This window comes from Lygodium microphyllum, chromosome 20 (genome assembly GCF_053477565.2).
Source record: "Lygodium microphyllum isolate KBCC chromosome 20, Lygodium_microphyllum_v1.1.10, whole genome shotgun sequence".
Taxonomy (NCBI): Eukaryota; Viridiplantae; Streptophyta; class Polypodiopsida; order Schizaeales; family Lygodiaceae; genus Lygodium; species Lygodium microphyllum.
The window spans coordinates 2,048,849-2,074,303 of NC_141154.1; positions in this window are offsets into that span (position 1 = coordinate 2,048,849).

The window sequence follows — 25,455 nt, forward strand, 5'->3', positions numbered from 1 at the left end:
TGATTGTCAAGATCCCCAAGGAGGAAAGTACTTCTTCAGGCGATATCTATTGATCAGGAAAGGATCATCAGAGGCATCAACTGTCTGCACTTGGATAGAGCCATTAGGATTGACAGCAAGTACCTTATATGGGCCCATCCACCACTGTTAAAGCTTGCCAGGAAACTTGCCAAATCGTGAATCATAGGCTAGGACCAAATCACCTTATTTGAACTCCTTGTGCTTGATGAAGCTGTCATGGTAAGCCTTACGTCGAGCTTGCGTGGCTTCCATGCACTGAAGAGCCATCCTACGAGTTTCGTCCAAACATTCCAAGTGCAGGAGACGGCGTTGCAGTGAATCATCGTCCCCAAAATGCTCTTTGATAGTCACTTGCAAAGAGGGCAATTCTAGTTCAACAGGGAAAATAGCTTCTGTACCATACACCAGCTGGAAGGGTGTTTGTCTTGTTGTTGCTTTATGGGAGGTTCTGTACACCCAGAGGGCCTTTGTAAGTCGATCATCCCAATCACGATGATGTGCGGCAATCATTCTTGTCAAAATGGAGCAAAGTATGCGATTGGTGACTTCGACTTGGCCATTGGCTCTGGGGTAATAAGGAGTGGACTTGCGATGGTGGATCTTATACAGCTATGTTAACTCTTCCATGACTTTATTAATGAAATGAGTGCCTCTGTCACTTACCAGCTCTAGGGGACTGCCAAAACCGGTGATGATATTCTCATACATGAACAGGGCCACGCTGTTACCATCGTCCCGCTTTAGGGCTTTAGCTTCACACCACTTTGTGAAATAATCCGTACATACCAATATGTATATGTTATGTTTCCTTCTAGTGGGAGGATCGATTGGGCCAACAAAGTTGATGCCCCACTTCTCGAATGGCTTCAAAGGAAGGATAGGTTGCAATGGCATAGTGCTTGTTTTGGTGGGTTTTCCCATTTGCTGACAAGCATCACATCGCTTGCAGTAATCATAAGCATCCTTGTGGAGGGTCGGCCACCAGTAACCTGCTAATAGAGCTTTCCTGGCTGTAGCTTCTCCTGCAAAGTGGCCTCCACATGGCTCGTCATGGCAAGCCTTTAGAACAATCCCAATCTCATCTCCTGCAACACATCTTCTGAGCACTTCATCTTTGCCTTTCTTGTACAGTGCACCGCCTAACAGGGTGTAGGGGGCTGATTCTAACATAAGCTTCTTCCTTTCTCGACTAGAAATACCAAGAGGGTACTGTTAGGTTGCCATCAGATTGGCAATGTCTGCATACCAGGGGGTTATAGTTTCTACCAGGAATAGGGAAGCATCAGGGAGGTCTGGATCATCCTTCTCCTCGTCTGGAATTTGTGGGATGCGCGAGAGATAATCAGCCAGAACATGGGAACGACCAGGTTTGGTAATTACCTCAAAGTCAAACTCCTGAAATAGAAGGAGCCATCTCATCATTCATTCTTTCACGTCTGCTTTGTTCATCAGGATGGATAGGGCCTCATGATCCACATAAAATTTAAAGTGGGTAGACATTAGGTAGTGGCGAAGCTTCTCTAGGCCAAACACCATTGCCAAGCACTCAAGCTCTGTCACTGTATAGTTCCGTTTCCTATTAGTGACTTTTCGACTTGCGTAATATATCGATTGATCTAGTTTGGAAGGGCCCTTTTGGCATAGAACAACACCTAGCCCTTCAACAGATGCATCAGTGTGTACATGAAACTCCTTTGTCCAATCAGGAGGCTGTAAAATAGGTGCCTCAACCAGACATTGTTTCAGAGTGTTAAAGGCTTTGTCACATTCTTCCATCCAAATAAACACTGCATATTTCCTCAGAAGCTTGTGCAAGGAGGTTGCCTTTGTTGCAAAATGGGCTATGAACCTTCTGTAGTAACCCACGTGGCCTAGGAATCCCCTCAACTGTTTGAGGTTGGTGGGTGCTGTCAGAGCTGCGATCTTCTTGATCTTTGCAGGGTCTGTTGATATCCCTTGTACAAAGACAATGTGGCCCAATAGAACTCCAGAAGAGACCCCAAAGATGCATTTATCGGGGTTGAGGGAGATCCCATACTCCCGGCATCGGTCAAAGCATTGTTCCAAATGTCCCCAGTGTTCACGGATCAAACTATAGACAGAAGTCATCCAAATATACCTCAATAAAGTCGTGCAGATGATTTTGGAACGCGGCCATCATGGCTCGCTAGAAGGTAGCAGGGGCATTGCAGAGCCCAAACAGCATCACTCTATAAGCGTAGGTCCCCCATTCTATGGTGAAGGTTGTTTTGGATTGGTCTTCTTCTGCTATCTACACTTGATTATATCCGCTGAATCCATCCAGAAGGGAATAAAGCTCATGTCCTATCACTGTGTCCAACAGTTGGTTTGTGAAAGGGATAGGAAAGTGATCCTTCTTCGTCTTGAAATTCAACTTGCGAAAATCCACACATATACAAAGCTTGCCATTCTTCTTGGGTACAACCACAATAGGTGAGACCCATTCACTATTTGCCACTCGATAGATGAACTTGGCTTCTAGAAGCTTCAGCAGCTCTGCTTTCACCAATGTGGAATAATTCGGGTTCATTTGCCTTTGTCGTTGCCGTACAGGCTTGGCATTAGGCTCCAAATCAATATGATGCTCACATATTGTGGAATCAATCCCCTTTAGGTCTTTGTAGGACCAAGCAAACACATCCAAATTATCTTTCAACAAGTTGTGTTGACAACTCCTCTTCTGGTAGGCTACTACCCACCTTCAAATGGCGTTCAGTGCCATCTGCATCCGCAAAGGTTAACTGCCTTTCACCTTCTACTTCACGGATGAAGTTCCCACGGACTGCTTTTGGATACAGATCGGACTCCTTCAAGGGGGTGGTGTCCTCTTCTGATGTCCCACTAGACCCAACGTCTTTTTGCAGTAAGGACTTAGGTTTCCCCTTGAGAGTTACCTCTTGGCTTGAAGACTCATCTTCTGATAATGCGTCTACCCTCTAATGCCTGTTGGAATCGTGAGACTGGTGCTTGTTGGCATGGTGCATCATCATCATCTTTTCGTGACAAAGGTCGGTGAGGGTGGCATGAGCCACTGCTAAAAGATGGCTTGGTCTTCTTTAACCATTTCTTATAAATATTTTGCATATGAGAACATCCATTTACCAGACTAAATGGTACCATCGCCATTCTGTCCCACAGCATGAGCTCGTCTGCTTCTGATGCTTCTGGAACTTCTTCTTTATATATATCTTCTTCGAGTGGGATAGACTCTTCCATCTCGCCTTCATAACCTTCTTCTTCTGTATCATCTCCGTCCTCTTTAGACTCTATCTCTATATTTGTCTCTGTCTCTGTCTCTGCAGGAGCTCTATAAGAGAAGAACAGGTTCTCTGTTTCATCTTCTGCCTCTGTCTCTGGCTTTGCTGTGGCCATGTAACAGGGAAAGAAATACATCCATGCCTCTATCTCACTGTTAGAAGTGATTTCAGAAATCGTTTCTGGTTCAGGCAGGAAGTATTCACCCATTGATAATGGCTTTGCATCTTTTGGGAGTTGGCTTACAGTATCCACTGTTAAGGAACGTGCCATTGTTTTCTTGGGAATGATCTATTTGACATCATCTTTGTCTGCTGGTGTTCCATCAGTAGCCTCATTAGGAGAGTCAGAAGATAATTCCAAGGAGGTGGATCCATGTCCTTTTTGAGCACCATATAGCTTCAGCACCACTTTATTAGGTCCTCTACCCAAGGTTAAGGTTCCTTTAAACCAATCCGTCCTTGCTCTGGCTTCCAAAAGCCACAGTCTGCCCAGTAACACGGAGTAGGATATACCATAAGAGTTTGGCTATTTGGTGAAGATAGGTTAGCCAATAATCTTTTCCAGCCACTTTAGTCTTCACATATGGGAGAATGCCCAAAGGCTTGATTCTGCTCTGATCTGCGAGTCTGATGAGCCATTGGGTGGGTTGCACACCTTGTAGGCCTAGATCCTTCATTGTCACATCCGTCATAATGTTCACTAATGAGCCACCATCAATTAGTGCATTTGCAATAAAGCAGCCTTCTATCCACACACCAGTCTCTAGGGTACCCAGATCTAGGAAGGCATTAGCCACATCCACTTCTTTTACAGGCTCTAGAGCTTTGTTGAACTTTGTTGCTATTGAGGAAGCAATCCTTAAGCCACATCTTCTTGTAAGTATACTTTTGAACCTTTTTCGGCAACTGGGAGACAACATCAATAATTGTCGGAATGTGAGGTTTGGTTTAAAGGTATCTAGATCTCTGACCAGATCATATTCCTTAATAGGATCCATTAGCTTCTCTAACCGGTTACGGAATGGGGCAACACCCATTTTCATTTTCCTTTTTTCTTCCAACAGGGGCATCAGGGGGACTTCTTCTGCCACTTGTGGCACTTCCTCCTCTTCTATCTCCTAGACCTCTCGTCCTGTCTCTGGAACTATCTCTGTGACTCTGTGTGGCACTGTAGTGCTCTGTTCTGTTCTGTTCTTCTATTGGAAGATTGAACTTTATTGTTGTGGCAGGAGGATTATTTTATTTCTGGACAGGTGGTTCCTTCTTCTTTGCACGCGTGATGGCAGCAACTTTCAATTCCACCAATTTGGAGGTAGGCTCTTGGGCCTTGGACGGATTATCAGTAGCATTGTTTTTCACTACGGTTGGGCTTGGATAGTCTTTTGCAGTGTGGCCTTCTCCTTTGCATCGATTGCATAAGGTCTTGTAATCAATTGACCTTTTGGGATTTGGACAATTTGGTGAAATGTGTCCCTTTCCTCCGCATTTGTAACACTTCACTTTTGATCTTTGACCACCGCCAGACTCTCTTCCTCTGTAACTTTGGGATGGAAATCTTCAGGGTCCGAAATTAGGACCAAACTCCCTAGGCTTTGGTCCAATATCCTGTGTTGTCATTTTGGATTCCAGCAAGTTGAATCTTGCGTCTTCTTCCTTCCTTCTCCTATCATGCATCTCCTTCAGAGAGCAAATATCCTCTGTATGGTTCTTCCGTGAGAGCAGAATTTTGGTGTCGAAAAGTGCTTAAAAATAGCTAAAATTTATGAATATCAAGGGAAAAATATTCAATGTCAAAGGCGGCGGCTCGATCTAGGACGATTTTAAGCGCCAAAGTGCTTTAAAGGCGCCCGAGCGTCACTTGTTGATTTTTTATAAATTTTCAGACAGTCGTGCGGGTTGGCAAGAGTTACTGGCCAATGCGGGAAGCTAAGCCGGACGCCCAGGATTTTTCAGAGCTCGATTCCGAGTCCGGACGAGGAAATGGCCAAGAAACCGGACAAGATGCGAAGGGGTGGACAAAATTTGGCCAAAGTGGGCAAGTGACCTTTGGGAGCCCAAACTTTAAATGTCACATGAAAGTTTCATGCACTTGATGAGGAAAAAACGTGGAGAGGAGGGGGCGCCATACTGCGCCGAAAAATGCGCTCCATGCTCTTGATGGTGATCTCTTGCCTGCAAACAACCCCTGCCAATCATCATTGTCCCTCATTCCCTCCTAGATAGCAATCATTTCGCCGCCCTTCGCCCGTCGAATGATGCTCTCTTCGAAGATCTCTGATTTCAGTCTTTCTCTCTCCTCCCTCTCTCTTCTAAAGGCAAATTCATGTGGGAAGAAGAAGGAAGAAGAAAGAATGATGGAGGCTCGTCCGGCATGGATCAGATTGCTCCACGGGCTGGAAATGGTGATTTGTGATTGTGCTGGACATGAAGTGCTGCTGATTTCCAAATTTGCAGCCATGGACATGAAACCCGAAACACGCAAATAAGCGGTAATTCAAAATTTTCAAAGGAAATTTGAGATTTTATGGCTTTTGATTGATCAAATGTTGTTCATGTGGGCTAAAAATTGTTTATGTTGCTATTTTCCATGAGTTCTTACTAGTCATAATCAGAAAATCAGAAAAATAGGCATCTTGTGGTTCAAAATAATATGCTAAAACACGCAAAATATAGAAAATCAAGGGAAAATGATGGTTTTGGGCATAAAAATGGAAAAGTGAATAGGAACACCAACTAAACTTTCATTTTTGCTGCAAGAAGGAACTAAGGGCCACAGCCCATAATCTATTTTGAATTTTCAGTAATAAAATAATGCAGAAAATAAGGGAAAATACAAGGAAAATGGAGAAAATTCACTAAAAATAGGAGAAAAATGCATTTTGGATGCGGAAAATTAATGATAAATAAGAGCAATGTTTGTGAATGTTTGAGGGGACTGAAGCATGAGGATTTTCCTCAGTTCAACCCCACCTTCTTGTTCTAGTGTGTTTTTCCCGCTTTTTATACATAAAATGATGGCAAAATGCCCTATAAATCTATACAACAATGCAACATTTGATTGATGGGAGAGTAGAGTAGTTGAAATATGTCTAAATGCCGTGTGGGATGATGGAAAAGTTGCTGATTTCTATGCATAGCATTTAGGACGGATAATAATTATGAAATAAGAGCCTAGTAGCACGAGGGTTCCCTCGGTGCTAGGTTTGTGCAATGCCGCATAAGAACGGTAGTTGGAAGTCATTGAAAGGATGTTTTTCCCATGTGCACAATATTGATTCCATCATTGTTTGAGCACTTGGCATCCACACTATGCATAAATCATGGAAATATTTAAAGGTATCAGAAATCCTGGATGCACAGCAATTGTTTTCATTAGGACATTGACCCACGTTAAGTGAGATAGGACACCCTAAGCCATAGGCTAGTCGTGGGGTCTAGGGAAAAGAGAAGTAAGGACAATGGTACATTCTTGTATACGATTAAATGGTACCTTGAGTGCACTTTTGTGCGAAATGTTTATATGTTGAGCGACGCATCGAGGGGCGAATCCCCAAGGTGTAGGAGAGTCGCAAAGGATTGATGGCATTCAGCCATTGGAGGACCCCCTATGTCTGTGCTTCGTGCCATTAGGCAATGTGTAAGGGACTCCCTCTGAGGAGTAGTGGGTGAGAGAAGGTTGGACTACAACATATTACAAACGCAATGTTTAGGAAGGTAGAGATTTTGATAGACGCTCCTGGCTGCGAGATCGAGGGGTTGTCTTGTGCATAGTGACGAGGCCCGGCTAGTGCATGAGCCAGTGTCGGCCCGTTTTTAGGTCCATCAGTGGTGCGTCTGCCGGGGGCTCCTTAAAAGTGGCGGTCCTCAAATCCTGGTTTTCTAGGGACCAACTAGCAGTTTATACCAAAGGATACTGAGATTGATCCGTTATTTATTGATAAGCATCGTCTAGCAGAAATCCATAAGCAAGAAAGAGACGAAAGAGCTAGGTGACGTGCTGAAATTTTTAGGAGATATTCCCCTCAGCGTAGCGGTGCTGAACCCTTACGAGGGAGTGGATCTAGTGGTCTTGGGGCCACAAGTAGTAAGTTAGGAGAAGGTGGAAGCTCTAGTGCTCCCCTTTCTGCCGTAAGCCAGTCCACGTCAATTGCGAGAGGTGTAACCCCACCGTCCCCTATTCCTAGTGCAAATCCAATCCGTGTCATGGCGCAACCTATTGCAATTCCAGCAGGAACGACGGATTTACCGGCTCTAGGTTACCCACTACCCATTTTTAATGGGCTAGTTGAGGAAGATGCTAAACTCCACATTAGGGAGTTTCAAAAGCTGATGTTTAGCTGTCGCATTCAAGAGGAAGGACATTTAATGATGTTCTTCAATATGACTCTCAAAGGAAGAGCCGCTATATGGTATCATGGTTTTGAAGCCGGAACCATATTGAACATTGATGCATTTTATGGAGCTTTTCGAAGGGAGTTTGCCCTTGAAAGGGGTGGACAATATTGGTTGCGTGTACTTAACGTGACCCGTCAAGAACCACACGAGGATATTCGTGCTTATGCGAAGAAGATAGAAGAGGTTTTCCGTAAGTTGGACACCTCTATTCCTATCCCTGCAGCTGCCCAATTGCAATATTTCCTACATGGTTTGGACTTTAATATCCAATTGCAGTTGAGTAGTGTCCCCTTGGGGGATATAGATGCTGCCATTACACAAGCACAAGAGGTGGAATCCCGACTACAAGCAGCCTATGCTTCTTGAGGAAATTTGAATATGGGTTTAGTATTGGGAAACAATATGGCAATGGCCAATGGCAGTAGTGGTCAAGGGATAGCGATGGCTAACCCTAATGGGAGAGGGAACATGATACAGAATGTCCCTTTATTACCAGCTCCCCCTAGCATGTCGATGCCTACGGACAGTCAAATGGCTCCAAGTGGTGGAGGCCAGGCGGTCAATTCTAACACCACGCCTGTGACTCAACAACCAGTGCCTAATCGAATTGTTAGGCCGATGGAACGACATGATAATGACCAAGGCTATGAGTCGAGTTCTTCCAATGTTCTTGGCAAGGTTAAGGACATGATGAAGCATTATACCGACATGATTACGGAGCAGTATCGACAAATAGCCATTGATGTCAACTTCCTTAAAAAACAACAAAATTTGATAGGAAGTAGATACCCAGAGGAGGGTGCACCTTCGAGGTTTAGTTGCAAATGGTGTGGTGGGCAATACTATCCAAGGAATTGCCCAAATGTTAAGTGTGATACCTGTGGAAAATCCGGCCATTTAGCAGCTACTTGCTGGAGTAAGATTAGTTCCCTCCAGCGAGGAAGTCGGCAACTAGGGCCAGTTAAGCATAGCGTGCAAGGAAATGATCCCCAGCGAGAAGACGGGCCTAAACAAATACTTCAACGACCAAAGACTACAGTGGAGGAGCTACCAAGTGGTAGTGGGGTTAGTTTGATTGAGGCTGTATGCGTTAATGATGCTGAAACCTCTAATCTGCGAGCTGTCCTTACAAGAGGTCAAAAGGGTAGAGAAGCCGACAAGGATAAGCCTGTCGATGGAAACCCTAAACAAGGCGACAAAGGAACGCAAGTTTTGGACCCTTCCATGGAAGGGGGACCTTTGAAGCCCGTAGAAAGTAAAGCCGATAAGGAACCACCAAAGAAGAAGGTGAAAGTTAAGAAAGAGGCAATAAAGTCGGTTCAACGACCTAAAGAGCGGATGGTTTGGCATGAAAAGCGAGCTCTATCGAACTATCATGAATTTGATTTGGCGAGCTCTCTTTGTGAAGTCAAGCCGGATGTGAATCTTTTACAACTTATTAAGCTTTCCCCAAGAATACGCAAGGAATTTAAAAAGATCCTACGTACCGGGTATATCGTAGAACCTTTGGGTATTGCGCGAGTTGGTAATGACTGGTTCGAGCATGCTGAGAAGCATTGCCCAAGGGTTGCGGCCTATGTCGATGGGATATTAGTAGATTATGCCATTGTCGACACGGGATCATCAGTTAACATTATGAGTTCTGAACTGATGGAAAGGTTGGGTCTTGCGATTCAGAAAGATACCTCCACAATTCTCAGAATGGCAGATGATAGTTTGAGACAGCCAGAAGGTTGCATTACTAAGGTCCATGTCACTGTTGCAAATGTAGAATGCCTGTTGGACTTTAGAGTGATTCGTTTTGCAGGCCGTCCAAGTTACCAAGTATTACTTGGACGACCTTGGATCTTGCAAGCGGAATGTCAAGTGGATATACCCGCCGGTCGGCTAATATTCGGTAGAGGTGCCCAGCGTGTGGTAGTTGATGCTTATCCTGAGTCCCCGTAGAGTGAGAGAGCTCCTCTATCTTCTACAGAATTGGAGACATTAGAAGATTTATCTGCCAGTGAGACATCATCGAGTGATGAGTCCAAAGAGGGATCCACCACGGAAGACATCTATCAGATCACTTTGAATGAGCCGATAGAGGGCCAAGATCGTATAAGAGATGCAGATGTTATCGAGCTAGACCTTGGTACGCCTGATGATTCGCGGCCAATCAAATTAGGTTCTATGCTCAGTTCAGCAGAAAGGGAGAGCTATGTGGCCTTGATCTAGGAATTCTGTGATATCTTTGCCTGGAGTTATGATGAGTTGAGAGGCATCCCTCCTAGTCTTGCTGTTCATACAATTCCATTGAAAGAGGGCAGTCGTCCTGTATGGCAGAAAGTAAGGCGTATGCCTTTCGAACTAAGGGACGGCCTGTTTGAAGAGTTACTGAAGCTCCGAAAAGCGGGTTTAATTTTTCCTGTGCAACACACGGAATGGTGTTCGCCAGTTTTGTTTAGAAAGAAGAAGAATAATCAAATCCATTTATGTGTAGACTTTAGGGAGCTGAATAAGCAGACAGTTAAGGACTACTACCCGTTGCCATTTATTGACCAGATTTTGGATCAATTAGCGAGTAGGGAGATATATTTGTTTATGGATTGCTTTGCAAGATACAACCAAATGGCAATTGCTGAAGAAGACAAGTTGAAAACAACTTTCATCACTGTATTTGGCACTTTTGCGTACCATGTGATGGCCTTTGGTTTATGCAATGCGCCTGGTTCGTGGCAACGAACAGCAGATAAGACATTTGGTGACATATCCCCTGAAGAGTTGAAGGTGTTTATTGATGACTTAGGGGCCGCCACCGTGAGAGAAAGGTAGTTGATCATTTTAAGAAAATGCTTCGAGCGCTGTAGACAATTTTGCATCACCCTAAATCCACGGAAGTGTGTTTTTGGAGTACCTTATGGGCTATTGCTGGGTCATGTGGTCAGTTCAGTAGGGATTGCGATAGACCCCGAGAAGGTTAAAGTTATAGTTGCCATGGGTCCACCACGCACTCCGAAGGAAGTTCATAGCTTTCTGTCTTCGGTTGGTTACTACCGTAGATTTATCAACGCCCTAGCAGAAAGAACGTTGCCGCTTACAAATTTATTGTCCTTTAGCTGTTCGTTTGTATGGGGTGACCCTTGTAAGGTAGCATTCGAGGATGTGAAACAAGAGCTAGCAAGAGCACCCGTTTTAAAAGCACCTAAAAGAGGTGAGGTGTTCTATATATTTTCAGCAGCCACCATGCATAGTATCAGCTGCTGTTTAGCCCAAATTTGGGAAGAGAAGTGGTACCACCCGATTGCTTTCGCTAGTCGGAAGCTGGGGGTATCCGAAATCAATTATACCTATATGGAGAAATTGTGTCTAGCGATGGTCTTTGGGACCAAGAAATTCAGGCATTATATTCTCTATGAGAAAGTCGTGCTTTATACGAAGGCGGAGGGGCTTCGATTATTGTTGAATAAGCTACAGCCGCCTGATCGTCTTGCAAAGTGGTTGATCACTTTACATGAATTTGATTATGAAATCAGGCGTAAGCCACCAAGGTTGCAAGGCATCGTGGAATATCTTGTGGACTTTGGGGAGCCAAAAGAATCTGTGGCTGAAGGTAGTGACATGGAGTTGTTATTTAAAATAGATACAGCATCTATCCCCTCTTGGTATGCTGCAATAACGCATTATTTATCAACAAGAGAGGTGGGATCCGAATTATCTAAAGCTGAGAGAAGAAAAATTAAGTAGCAAGCGTTAAAGTTTGTTTTGATCGCAGGTACATTATATTGGCAAGGGGTTGATGATATCTATCGCCGGTGTGTGATGCCTGACGAGGTGCCATTCATTTTGGAAGAGTGCCGTGATTCTACTTGCGGTGGCCACTTTGCTGGACGGCTTACAGCACAAAAGGCTTTAAGAGCAAGTTATTGGTGGCCTGCCATCTTCCAGGATGCGTTTGCGTATGTTAAGAGATGCCGCATCTGTCAACGACATGACAGTCGAGGGATAGGAAACGACCACTCACCCCTATTATGGCGATACTTCCATTTGAGAAGTGGGGAATAGACTTTGTGGGTCCTATTACTCCATCGTTGACTATGCAAAAGAGGTACATCATTGTAGCAACTGACTACTTCACAAAGTGGTCAAAAGCACGTGCAACAAGGAAAGATGATGCTAAAGAAACTGCTAGTTTCCTTTTAGAGCAGATAATATGCCGATTTGGTCCCCCGAAAGAATTAGTGTCGGACCGCGGAACACATTACCTGAATAAGGTGGTTAAAGGTTTGACAGAGATGTGGCAAATCAAGCATAACAAGACAACCCCATATAATCCGCAAGCCAATGGGCAAGTTGAAACCACCAACAAGCAGCTTGTGGGCATCCTGTCCAAAATTGTGTCGGAAAAGAAACATGATTGGGATAAAAAGTTATACGTGGCAGTGTGGGCTTATAATACGACCTTCCAACGAGCCACTGACCATACCCCGTTCAAGTTAGTATATAGGGAGGGCCTTTAGAAATTGAGCTGCTGACTATTCGGTTTGCCATCAATCATTCTTTGAGCGATGAAGACGCACTTTTTGAGTGCTTGACGACACTGGCACATTTAGATGAGCTTAAGCTGCAGAGCTTATTGCACCAAGAAGTGGCAAAGCGCCGAATGAAGCAGCTACACGACCTCAAAGCCAAGAAATACACCTTCAAGAAAGGACAGCTTGTTCTGTATTATGATGCACGACGTGAATTATTTCCAGGCAAGCTAGAGCCCAAATGGGATGGGTGCTATAGGATCGTTGGAATAGGAAAGAATAAATCCACAGTCTTGTTAGCTGACCTTGAGGGGATAGAATTTAAAAATAAGGTTAATCTTAATAAGATTAAACCTTATTATTTCTAATTGCACTAATGCTATGATTGCCTTGCAGGTCTAGGCGAGATCGATCAAACATCTGCAAGGAAATCGTGATAGAGGTTGATGGGTCGTCTGATCCCTTATTTAGAACACCCATATTTAGAACAGAGGTATCATCAGGGAAAGCTCATTTGGTGGAGCAAAGGATACAAGGTGATTGAGCAAGAAGGCAGGACATTTATTTGGGAGATCAAGGTCTTTTGCCATCACTGCCTACAAATTTTGACGAGCATCCCTGTTGAATTCAATGATGATGGAGGGATGGAGCCTACAGTCCACCCGTTAAATATGCTGAACTTCGATTACCATAATTACGAGTAGAGTTCAGGATGGGGGGATATGTAAACCCTTTATGGACATACACCTTGTACTTTGATGGGGCGTCCAAGGGTGTATGAAAAAAAGGAAGTGTAGGAGTTGTCATCCGAGACCCCCGCCGACGCATTGTCATGAAGTTAGCTGCTTATCTCGAGGCGAATTTTACCAATAATATGGCAGAATACAAAGCCCTGATTATGGGTTTGAATATTGCGAAGAAGGGTGGTATCCGCCAGTTGTTGGTGAAAGGGGACTCTCAGTTGGTTTTAAATCAACTCAATGGGACGTACATGGTACGAAACCCCATCCTTTGTATGTACCATCATACTGCCATAGCCCTGCTAGACGAATTCGATAGAGAGTCTTTTCAACTAATTCCACGGAATTGGAATCAGTTTGCCGATTCTTTGGCTAATTTTGCATATGAAGAAGACCTCTTCTTTAATTGTGGCCTTGTCCCGATATATCTATTGATGGTGAGACAGGACCTGGTCGTTTGTGGGGTATGCTTTCTGAACATGCCCTCTTCGGCACACGATGGTTGATCTGGGTGATGCAGAGGGTAAGCGAGACTCATCTGCCTTTATTATCTGGGACCCACAGACTAATTAGAGGACATGTGATGCGAACATCTCTTGCGATATACGCAAGAGGGATAGGTCATAATCTAATGCACCTAGTTTAGGGCTACGAGCCCTGTTTCCCTGGGAATGGTATGCTTTGATGTCTATCATAGTTGTTTCCAGGAGGATGTTATACGTAGTATTGTTTGATTTCATTAGGCCAAGAGGGCCGATTCAGTTTGGTAGCGAAGTGTTTGATTTCATTAGGCCAAGAGGGCCATTTCCCTGTCTAGTGCGAGTGCGTTTAATGGGGGTTTTTGGTTTAAGTGTTGTGTTGGACAGGTTTCACGGTTCATGGAATTTTGTTGAGCCTGGAGGAGCCTTTGCTGCGATGGAAGCTTCTTGTGGCCACTCCAGGTGATACCTCTCCTTTTCGAGTACCTTTCTTTCCTGTTATATGTGTATTTGTACTTGTCGAGGGGATACATTTTTGTTGGGGACCGGCAACCAAGGCATGAAGTCCCAGTTTTAGGCTAAGTATGTTTTGAGGGAGGTCGGAGTAGTCATTGCCTCCTGTAAAGACATTGTCAGACACCGAAAGACCTGTTTTAGAAGGAAGTCCTAGTGGCCTTGTTCTGCTAGCCTGCCAGGCAGCCATTCTAGGAGTTCTTGTTAGTAGTGAGGCAATTAGGGAAGCCTGCTAGAAGATAATAATACTGATGTCAAGAAATCCTGAATATCCTACAAGATGACTATTGATGCGAAGGTGTGTAAAAAGGGGTTCTAACCCCTATCAAAGAAAAGAAAAGGAATGAAAAGATATAAGCAGTTGATCATTGCCTTGCGAAGGCCTAGTAGGTTCCTGGGGACGAATCAGACCCGGGGCCGATACCTTGTCTTCCTAGGGGTGGCTTCTTGCTGGAAAAAAGAATGACAAAACAAGGAAGGTTGGAGCGAAAATAAAAGTGAGCGTTAGAAAAGGATTTAGTGTCGCCTTGCGAGGGCTTGGTAGGTTCTTGGGTGCCGAGACAGGTCCTGAGGCCGATGCCCTGTTCTCCTTGGGTCACTACGCCCAGCTCCCTCCTTTTTACATGCCCAAGTATGATGGATAAAATAAAAACCCTAAAAGAAGCAATGTACTGACAGCAAATACTCTTTGCTCAGGCTATAGGAGACCTCGCCTTGTAGGAGCTCCTAGTTGTGTTGTCTTTAGTTGGTACGTAGTGCAGACTCCTACTTAGGGCAACCTCTTGGATAGGTTTTTTAGTTTGGCTGTGTTGGGGCAGCTGGTTAGTGACTCACTTTGCATCTTTTATTCGATGATGCTAGGTCTACTCCTTGTGGATGTCATGCCTTCGTTCTGTCCAGGGGTAGGGGGAGCATTGTGCTGAGTTTTATTATATATTTATTTTGTATTAGTTTGATGCTTCTTTGGTTGTTTATGTGCAGATATGTTCGTGGATTCGACGGGCTGAGTCGCCCTATCCCGTGGTCGCCAATGAGAGCGGAATTTTGGTGTAGGAAAGTGCTTAAAAATAGCTAAAAATTATGAATATCAAGGGAAAAATATTCAACGTCAAAGGCGGCCGCTCGATCTAGGACGATTTTAAGCGCCAAAGTGCTTTAAAGGCGCCCGAGCATCACTTGTTGATTTTTCATAATTTTTCAGACAGTCGTGCTAAGCTGGACGCCCAGGATTTTTCAGAGCTTGATTCCGAGTCCGGACGAGGAAATGGCCAAGAAACCGGTCAAGATGCGAAGGGGTGGACAAAATTTGGCCAAAGTGGGCAAGTGACCTTTGGGAGCCCAAACTTTAAATGTCACATGAAAGTTTCATGCACTTGATGAGGAAAAAACGTGGAGAGGAGGGGGCACCATACTGCACTGAAAAATGCGCTCCATGCTCTTGATGGTGATCTCCTGCCTGCAAACAACCCCTGCCAATCATCATTGCCCCTCATTCCCTCCTGGATGCCAATTATTTCGCCGCCCTTCGCCCGTCGAATGATGCTCTCTTTGAAGATCTCTGATTTCAGTCTTTCTCTCTCCTCCCTCTCTCTCTTCTAAAGGCAAGTTCATGTGGGAAGAAGAAGGAAGAAGAAAGAATGATGGAGGCTTGTCCGGTATGGATCGGATTGCTCCACGGGCTGGAAATGGTGATTTGTGATTGTGCTGGACATGAAGTGCTGTTGATTTCCAAATTTTCAGCCATGGACATGAAACCCGAAACACGCAAATAAGCGGTAATTCCAAATTTTCAAAGGAAATTTGAGATTTTATGGCTTTTGATTGATCAAATGTTGTTCATGTGGGCTAAAAATTGTTTATGTTGCTGTTTTCCATGAGTTCTTACTGGTCATAATCAGAAAATCAGAAAAATAGGCAACTTGTGGTTCAAAATAATATGCTAAAACACGCAAAATATGGAAAATCAAGGAAAAATGATGGTTTTGGGCATAAAAATGGAAAAGTGAATAGGAACACCAACTAAACTTTCATTTTTGCTGCAAGAAGGAACTAAGGGCCACAGCCCATAATCTATTTTGAATTTTTAGTAATAAAATAATGTAGAAAATAAGGGAAAATACAAGGAAAATGGAGAAAAATCACTAAAAATAGGAGAAAAATGCATTTTGGGTGCGGAAAATTAATGATAAATAAGAGCAATATTTGTGAATGTTTGTGGGGACTGAAGCATGAGGATTTTCCTCAGTTCAACCCCACCTTCTTGTTCTAGTGTGTTTTTCCCGCTTTTTATACATAAAATGATGGCAAAATGCCATATAAATCTATACAACAATGCAACATTTGATTGATGGGAGGGTAGAGTAGTTTAAATATGTCTAAATGCCGTGTGGGATGATGGAAAAGTTGTTGATTTCTATGCATAGCATTTAGGACGGATAATAATTATGAAATAAGAGCCTAGTAGCACGAGGGTTCCCTCGGTGCTAGGTTTGTGCAACGCCGCATAAGAACGGTAGTTGGAAGTCATTGAAAGGATGTTTTTCCCATGTGCACAATATTGATTCCATCACTGTTTGAGCACTTGGCATCCACACTATGCATAAATCATGGAAATATTTAAAGGTATTAGAAATCCTGGATGCACAGCAATTGTTTTCATTAGGACATTGACCCACGTTGAGTGACAGACAGGACACCCTAAGCCATAGGCTAGTCATGGGGTCTAGGGAAAAGAGAAGTAAGGACAATGGTACATTCCTGTATACGATTAAATGGTACCTTGAGTGGACTTTTGTGCGAAATGTTTATATGTTGAGCGACGCATCGAGGGGCCAATCCCCAAGGTGTAGGAGAGTCACAGAGGGTTGACGGCATTCAGCCGTTGGAGGACCCCCTATGTTTGTGCTTCGTGCCATTAGGCAATGTGTAAGGGACTCCCTCTGAGGAGTAGTGGGTGAGAGAAGGTTGGACCACAACATATTACAAACGCAATGTTTAGGAAGGCAGAGATTTTGATAGATGCTCCTGGCTGCGAGGCCGAGGGGTTGTCTTGTGCGTAGTGACGAGGCCCGGCTAGTGCATGAGCGAGTGCCGGCCCGTTTTTAGGTCCATCATTCCGCAAATAGTAGGAATAGAAAGCTCCAAGGATAGTTGGCTTTCATGTACATTTAGTGGCTAAATGGCCTGCTTGATGACACTTACCACACCAAGTATTTGATTGCATCACATCTCTTCCTGCTCCTGCAACGTTGGATATGCTAGCGGTATTCACTTTCAGCGTCTGTAGCTGCTCTATAATCACATCCACCAACTCCTTTTTTATATTTGCAACTGAGTTGGATAAATAATCCTTCAAGCTTTCTCCTCTTGAGATACTGACAGTAGGGTTTTAAGGAGTCTCTATAATCATTGCATAAACAGGTTGGGCTGGTGCAGAGGGGTATGTGTTCTAATTCTGATTCAGAGCTCCTATTTGAACTGTTGGTTGTTGGCTCCAGTTGGTAGGGTTCCATTGTTGCTGCTGATTTGGCATTGGGAAAATTGTTTGGGACCATTGTTGTTGTGGTTGAACCATCATTTGAGGCATTGATTGTGGCCACTGTGGATTTGGTGCACTGTACTGTGATACTGGGGGCATCTGTTGGTAGGGGTAGGGGACAATCCCTGGGATTGCATTTGGTGGGTACATCATTCCTCGCATCAGAGGAGGTAGGACTCCTCTTCCTGGACTCATCGCCAATCTAGCTTCCACTTCATCTTACAGTCTTGCACCTTCTGTTGCAGCTTGCAGTGTGGCTGGTCTTTGCAGCTCCACAAACTTACGGACTTCTGGTTGTAATCCTCTGAGAAACACTCCCTTCTGAATGCCATCATCTAGATTATGGTTAGTCCATCTCTTCAGGATGGATTCCATTCGTGAGACATAAGCTTCTACTCTTTCTCCAGAGGACTGACTTAAATTCATAAATTCCTCTCACATCCACTCTTCAAAACCTTCATGCCTGAATTTAGTGAGGAATGCCAACTTCAGGTCGTCCCATGTGCCAAAAGTTCATGCTGCTTATCTCTCATACCAATGAAACGCCGTGCCCTTGAAAGTGGCAGGGAATATTGCTAACCAATGCTCAGGGGTTTTAGCATTGTTAGCCACACATGGTATCATAAACTCTGCTACATGAAGATCAGGGTCTTCATTGTACTAGCCCTTAAAAACTGGCAATGGGACTACATTTGCTGGCCTATTATCAATATTTCAAGGACGGATTTGGCTTGGAAGTAGACCTCCAAAAGGAGGAGGAAGGGCTTGATGTGCCATTGGGACTTCTGTAAAGAGTTCCGCAAGGGCATCAAAGGCGGCTTCTCCTGCGAGCTCGTTCTCAGCTTTGATTTTTGCTTTCTCTCTTCTCACATACCTCTGGACTCGTTCTAACACTTGCCTCTTTATTGCATCATTCATCAGGGGGTTGGCTTCACTATATTATTAGTGCTCCATAGAGGGATAACAGAAGGCTTCAGTCTCTGGAGGAATCTCTTGCCAACATTTCTTCTACTTCTTCCTTTTCAACGTCTCTGAATTCTGCTTTCATGCCACTGCACAGAGAAAGGTATTCGGTTCTGAAGGTGTCAAAATGCATACGTCTAAGCATTGTGGTGGTGTCATCATCATAGTAATGCCAGCTTTTGATGGTTTCAACAGTGTATGTTGTAAAGAACACTCTGTCTACCAACTTCCAGTGGGTTGTCAATTGGATAAACAAAATATTGTTAGAACAAAAGATTGTCAGAACACCAAGCATCCCACGTATCTTGCTGTTGAGTGTCTACGAACAAGTCCTAGCTTTGTTCCTTCTTATTTTTGTGAACCTCCACAGACCACGACTCCTGAAGCTTCTTCACAATCTCCCACTTGATGATGTCTGGAAACTTCTCAATAAATGCAAAATCTTCCATGGATGGTCATTCTCTCTGTTTTTGCTCTTCAATTTGTTCCCAAACAGTTTGCCACCAAGATGCAAGTTTCTGTTGCTTCAACAGGAAGAGGAAACTGTCCACCACATAGAGCATGCATCATGATGGTGATATGTTTCTGCCATTGCGAGATGAAATTATTGTGGAAAGTGGCTTTGATTATGAGAAATTCCAACTCTTCAATGGAAGAAGGAACTTTACAAACATCCATTGAATTCTTCTCTTCTTGGCAATGCCATTTCCTTCATTTTCAGCCTCTTCTTGTGCTTGTTGATTGCAAGTTTCCCTGGCTACGCACCAAAAACATGGAACCCCAAGAGGAACACCAAGGAAAAGGGAATTCTCTTGCAAAAAAATCTATCTTGTAACATAAACAAGCTTTTATTTCATTATTTTGATCATCAAAACAAAGAAAATAGCAATTATTCACGCAACATCATAATAGATATCTCCCACGGATTTATCTTTTACAAACTTGATCATGTTCTTCATATTCTTCATATTATTCATTAATAGACAAAGACAACACAACTTTTTATGGAAAGAAATCATATAGTATTCATCTTCATTGTCTTCATAGTCTTCTCCCTCATAGAAAGATACAATGTTTCACATAGAATCGACTATCTCTTGCATATGATCTCTCTCACAATAGTATGCTCTCAATACTACATCATATCCTCACTAAAATCACTCAATAATCACTCACAATAATACTCATTTGGTCGTGGATACACCTCCCAAAAGGTATGTCAAATATGAAAGGTCACCAGAAACTTCATAGTGTCCTGTGAGATCTGTCTTCTGTCACTGTCCTCTGTAACCTTTAGTGAATCTTCTGTAAATCTTCAGCAGTTACTTCTTCACTTCAATTAGCTTGGATAGAGGTTCCATTCATCCTTTTCCTAAGACAATAATACTTCCCAAAACATCCATACATCCATCATAACACTCAACAGAAACAACAGAACAAAACCACAGAGCAACAGAGCAACAGGACTACAGAGCTACAGAAGCACAAAAGCTACAGAACTTTACAGAAGATCAACAAAACCCATAAAAATCATAAAAACCAAAACAAAACCAATTCAATCTCTCATAAACCTTTTCACACAACTTCAATCATCTCTCAAAACATTCATTCAACCATCTCAACTACCAAAACAGAACCAAAACAGAACAAAACAGAAGGCCTTATAGAACCATACAGAGAGAATTGCAAAACTCTTCAAAACAACATATTTCATCAAAAACCAACACAAACCCTTTCAAACATACTCAAACCACTTCCAAACACTTCAAAACATCTTCAAAATCAAACAATCAACCACCAGAAACAACCATTTAGCAATCAAAAACAACAAAAAATCAGCCCAAAAACCAATCATTTCCACACTCAACACAATGGTATGTACTGCAAGGTAAAGGTGAATGACGAAGGACCTACATAGGCACCAAGCCCAACATCAGCCCTTACATGTAGTAAGGCTTCAGTTTATTAAAGTTAGCTTTAGTTTTAAACTCTGCCCCATACAATTTTGTATGGGTTGCCCCATTTGGGTTCTAATTTACAAAAACATAGTTTAGGACGAGCATCATACTATACAACACCAACTAACCCTTCACAAATTTATACTTCTTAGCCCAAAGATCATGAAGGGATTTAATTCTCTTATTTCCTACTTTCTAATGTAAAAAAGGCCACAAGTGAATCACATCAAAATGTACAAGATAAGTATATCGTTCCTACAACACTTATGCCTCTTACAATGAATGATTGAGAGCGAATCGCACTGTGGGAAGCTCCATTTCCAATGTCAAAACACACTCTTTCCCATACACTAGCTAGTGGAATGAGGTGTGGCTTGTAGTTCTCTTGAATGTTGTGTTGTAAGCCTACACTGCTACATACAATTTCTTATCCCAATTGCACTTACTTTCCAACACTATCTTGGATAAGATTATGACCAACTGTTTATTTATACTCTCAACTTGGCCATTGTCTTCAAGATTATATGAGGTAGTTTTATTGTGCTTCATCTTCAAAGATTCTATCAAGGCTACTATATCCTTATTTAATGAATTGTGTCCCTCAATCAGACACCATCTCCTTAGGTGGACCAAAGCAGCAAACAATTTGCTCCATGATGAAATTGGCCATCTCCTTAGCATTATCCTTCATCATTTCTCAAGCTTCAGATCAGTTTGTAAAGTAGTCCAACACTACAATAATGTAACGCTTTTGCATAGTCAATGAAGGATATATTGATCCCACAAAATGGGTACCCATTTTTCCAAGGATAACATAACTAAAATAGGATTTAGAGGTCACTTACTATTTCTCTTTCGAAATTTGGGCTAAATAGCAAGTTGATACTATGCATTGTTACTACTAAAATATATAGAAAACCTCACCTCTTTTGGGTGCTTTTAGGATTGGAACTTTCACTAGTTCCTACTTCACATCCTCGAAGGATACTTAACAGGCTTCATTCCACTCAAACAAAAAATTAGAAGATAGGAGGTTCATCAATGGCAATGCTCTTTCTGCCAACCCCACTAATGACAAAAAGGTGTGTACCTCTTTTAGAGTATGTGGTAGGCTCATGGCAATTATAACCTTTATCTTTTCAGGGTCAGGTGCAATACTAGCTGTTCTAACCACATGGCCTAGTAACAACCCATAGGGCATCCCAAAGACACACTTCCATGGATTAAGAGCAATAATGTAGAGCTCTCTACAACACTCAAAAAATTTCATTTGAATGATCAATTGTCTTTTCCTTGTGGTGGCTAACCCAAGATTATTGATGAAGACTTTTAACTTCTCTGGAGAAATTTCACCAAAAGTCTTATCAACTTTAACTTGCCAAGAACCAAGTGCATTGCATGACCCAAAATCCATACATGATATGCAAAGGTATCGAAGAAAATAATAAATGTCATTTTCAATTAGTCTTCCTCCGCAATAGCCCTTTGGTTGTATCAATTGAGCAATCAATAAACGAATAGATTTTCCTACCTGCTAATTGATCTAAAATCAAATCAATAAATGGCAACAATAGATAGCAGTCCTTAACCTTTTGCTTATTAAGCTCTCTGAAATCTATGCAACACCGAACCTGATTATTTTTCTTCTTCTTGATAACAAATGGTGAACATCACTCTGTGTGTTAAACCAAAAATATCAAACCAAATTTTCATAGTTTTGTTAATTCTTCAAATAGCATGTCCCTTAATTCAAAAGGCATATGCCTTACTTTTTGATGCACATGGTGGCTACCTTCCTTTAGAGGAATAGTATGAATAGCAAGACTGGGAAGAATACCTCTTAGCTTGTCATAACTCCAAGTAAAGATATTGCAAAATTCTTGAATCAAGGACACATAGTCCTTCCTTTCTTCTTGGTTGAGCATGGACCCTAATTTGATTGGCCGTGAATCATTCAACATACTAAGGTCTAGCTCAATTACATATGCGTCCTATATCCTCTCCTGAGTCTCTATTGGCTCATTCAAAGTTACTTGACATATATTCTCTATAGTGGGCCCCTCATTGGATTTATCATTTGATGATGTCTCACTAGCAGATGGAGCATCTAATGTGTCTAACTCTCACGAGGATAAAGGAACTCTCTCACTTTGAGGAGATTCAGGATACGCATCTACTACTACACATCTAGCACCTTTGCCAAAGATCAACCGAGTAGTGGGTATATCAACCCGATAGTCTGCTTGTAAGATTCATGGCCTACGTACCAATACTTGATAGCTAGGTTGCCCTAAAAACCTAATGACCCTAAAGTCTAGAATGCATTCCACGTTGGCAAGGGTCACATGGACTTTAGTAATCAAATCTTTAGGTTATCTTAAACTATCATTAGTCATTCAGGGAATCGTGGAGGTATCTTTTTTCTTTCTAATCTCAACCTCTCCATCAATTCTGAACTCATAATGTTGATGAAGGATTCTGTGTCCACAATAGCATTATCCACTAATATTCCATCAACATTTACCGCTACCCTCCAATAACTATTTTTAGCATGTTCAAACAAATCATCTCCTACTCACGCTATTCTCAAGGGCTTAATTATATACCTAATGTGAAAAATATTCTTAAATTACTTATGCACTTCTAGAGAGAAATTAATTAATTGGAGGAGATTTATATCCAATTTAACTTTGCAAAGAGAACTTGCTAAGTCAAATTTATGACTGCTAGCAAGAGCTCTCTTTTCTTGCCAAACCATTCTCTCCTTTAGTCTTTGAATCGACTTTGCTGCCTCTTCCTTGGCTTCTGCCTTTTTCATTGGAAACCCCTTATCCTTCTTGGGGTTAGCTTTACCATCTACAACCTTTAGAGGTTAGCTTTCTATATTGGGATTAAGGACTTGTTTCCCCTTATCATCTCGCTTAGGGTTTCCCTTGATAGGTTTTACATTATCTTTGTAAACTTCTTTACCCTTTTGACCTCTCATAACAACCCGTAAATTAGAAAACTTCAATGTCATTGATACAAATGGCTTCTATAAAACTAACTCCACTACCATTAGGTAGCTCCTCTACCATAGCTTTCCCTCTTTGTAGTATTTTTTTTAGTCCCTCATCTCTTATTGGAGATTATTTCCTTGCACTTGATGATTAATTGGACATGGGTGGTTATTTCCTTGCTGCAAAGAGCTAATCTTGCTCCAACATGTACTAGCCAGGTGGCTTGACTTTCCACATATGTCACATTTAACATCTAGACAATTCCTAGGGAAATGTTGGCTTCCACACTACTTACAACTAAATCTTGAGGGGCAACCTATCCAGGTGTCGATTCTCTATCAAATTCTGCTAGTTTTTAAGGAAATTGAGATCAATGGCTATTTGCCAATATTGTCTAGTGATCATGTTGATATAGTGCTTCATCATATCCTTAACTTCACCAAAGACATTCGAGGCACTTGACTCAGAGCCGCAATCATCTACCTATTTTTCCATTGGCCTAAGCACTTAATTAGGAATTGGCTATTGATTTCCTAAAACAATGATAGGATTTATCATTTGGCAACATTTGATGGAGCCATCTAGCTAGCCATAGGCATGGACTGGGAGGATCTGGCAACATGGGCACATTTTGAATCATGTCCTTTCCCATTGGGAGTAATCACGGGCATCCATTGACCACCATTTGTCAATACCAAAGTATTTTCAACACCTAAATTGGGATTCCAGTTTTCCCTAGAGGTATAAGCCACTAATAATCACGATTATACCTCCTTTGCTCATGTGATAGTCGTATCAATGTCGGCAAGAGAAACACTACTCAACTACACTTGAATGCTAAAGTCTAGCCCATTCAAAAAGTATTGCAACTAAGCAGCACCAGTAGTTGGAATAGAAATATAGGTTTGCAACTTACCAAATAATTCCTTCAGTTTCTTGGCATAACCATGAGCATTCTCATGAGGCTCTTGACGTGTTACATTGAGAACATATAGCTAATACTAACCTCCCCTCTCAGGGGCAAACTCTCTTCAAAATGCTGCAAAGAAAAAATCAATCAAAGTTATGATTCCAACTTCTAAGCTATGATACCATACTACAACTCATCCTTTCAAAATCATATTAAAGAACATCATCAATTTTCCTTAATCTTGGATTCGACACTTAAACATTAACTTTTTGAATTCATTGATATGAAAATTTTCATCTACATCTGCATCTGCTAACCCACTAAAATGGATAGAGGAAACCCTAAGGCAGCTGACAAGTCTGGTGTTCCTGTTGGGATTACAGTGGTGTTGCACCATAGTGACAACCTAACTCGCTAAGGGAGTTTGAATAATCAGAACTATTACTCCTCTCAAAGTGGACAGACTAATTGAAAGAGGAGAACTACTAGTACTTCCTCCTCCTAATGGACTGTGTAGAATTAGGGTTTCTAGGATCCCTCTCTTGTACGGATATTGAACCACTCCTTTGCGAAGAATATCTTCTAATAATTGCAGCCCGCTCTAGCCCTTTCAACTCTTTCTTGCTTCTAAAGTTTGGCTTGACAGTCTTTTGAATCTATTCCATTGCCTTTTGGCATACACTAGTAAATTGGTCTCTATTGACCAAGATTCAAAAACCATCACTTCTTAGTGGCTCCCAATACAAGCACCACCTTTGGGGACCTAAAATGGGCCTAACATTGGCTCAATGACACCAGGCCTTTGCTACTCACCTCAAACCACCCAACATGGCTTCACCGCCATGGACTGTCAAGAATCGCGTGGTGGAGGGGGTTGCTCAAGATGCTGCGCCGAACACACACAGAATGCACAAGGAGAAGCTCACTCAAGAGACAAGAAGAGAGATGGAGGCCAAAACGTTTTCTTGCTGGTTTCTTCTTCTTCTTCCACCCACTTTACAATGTACACAAAGTATAGATAAGATACAACGTAAAAGGAAAGTGGCCTACTAAGTCAAACAATGCATAACCGACTACACTAGTTGACTGGTGCTATAACTATGCCAGCTGTAAATAGGTGTAACGACCTGAATATAATAAGTAATGAGTC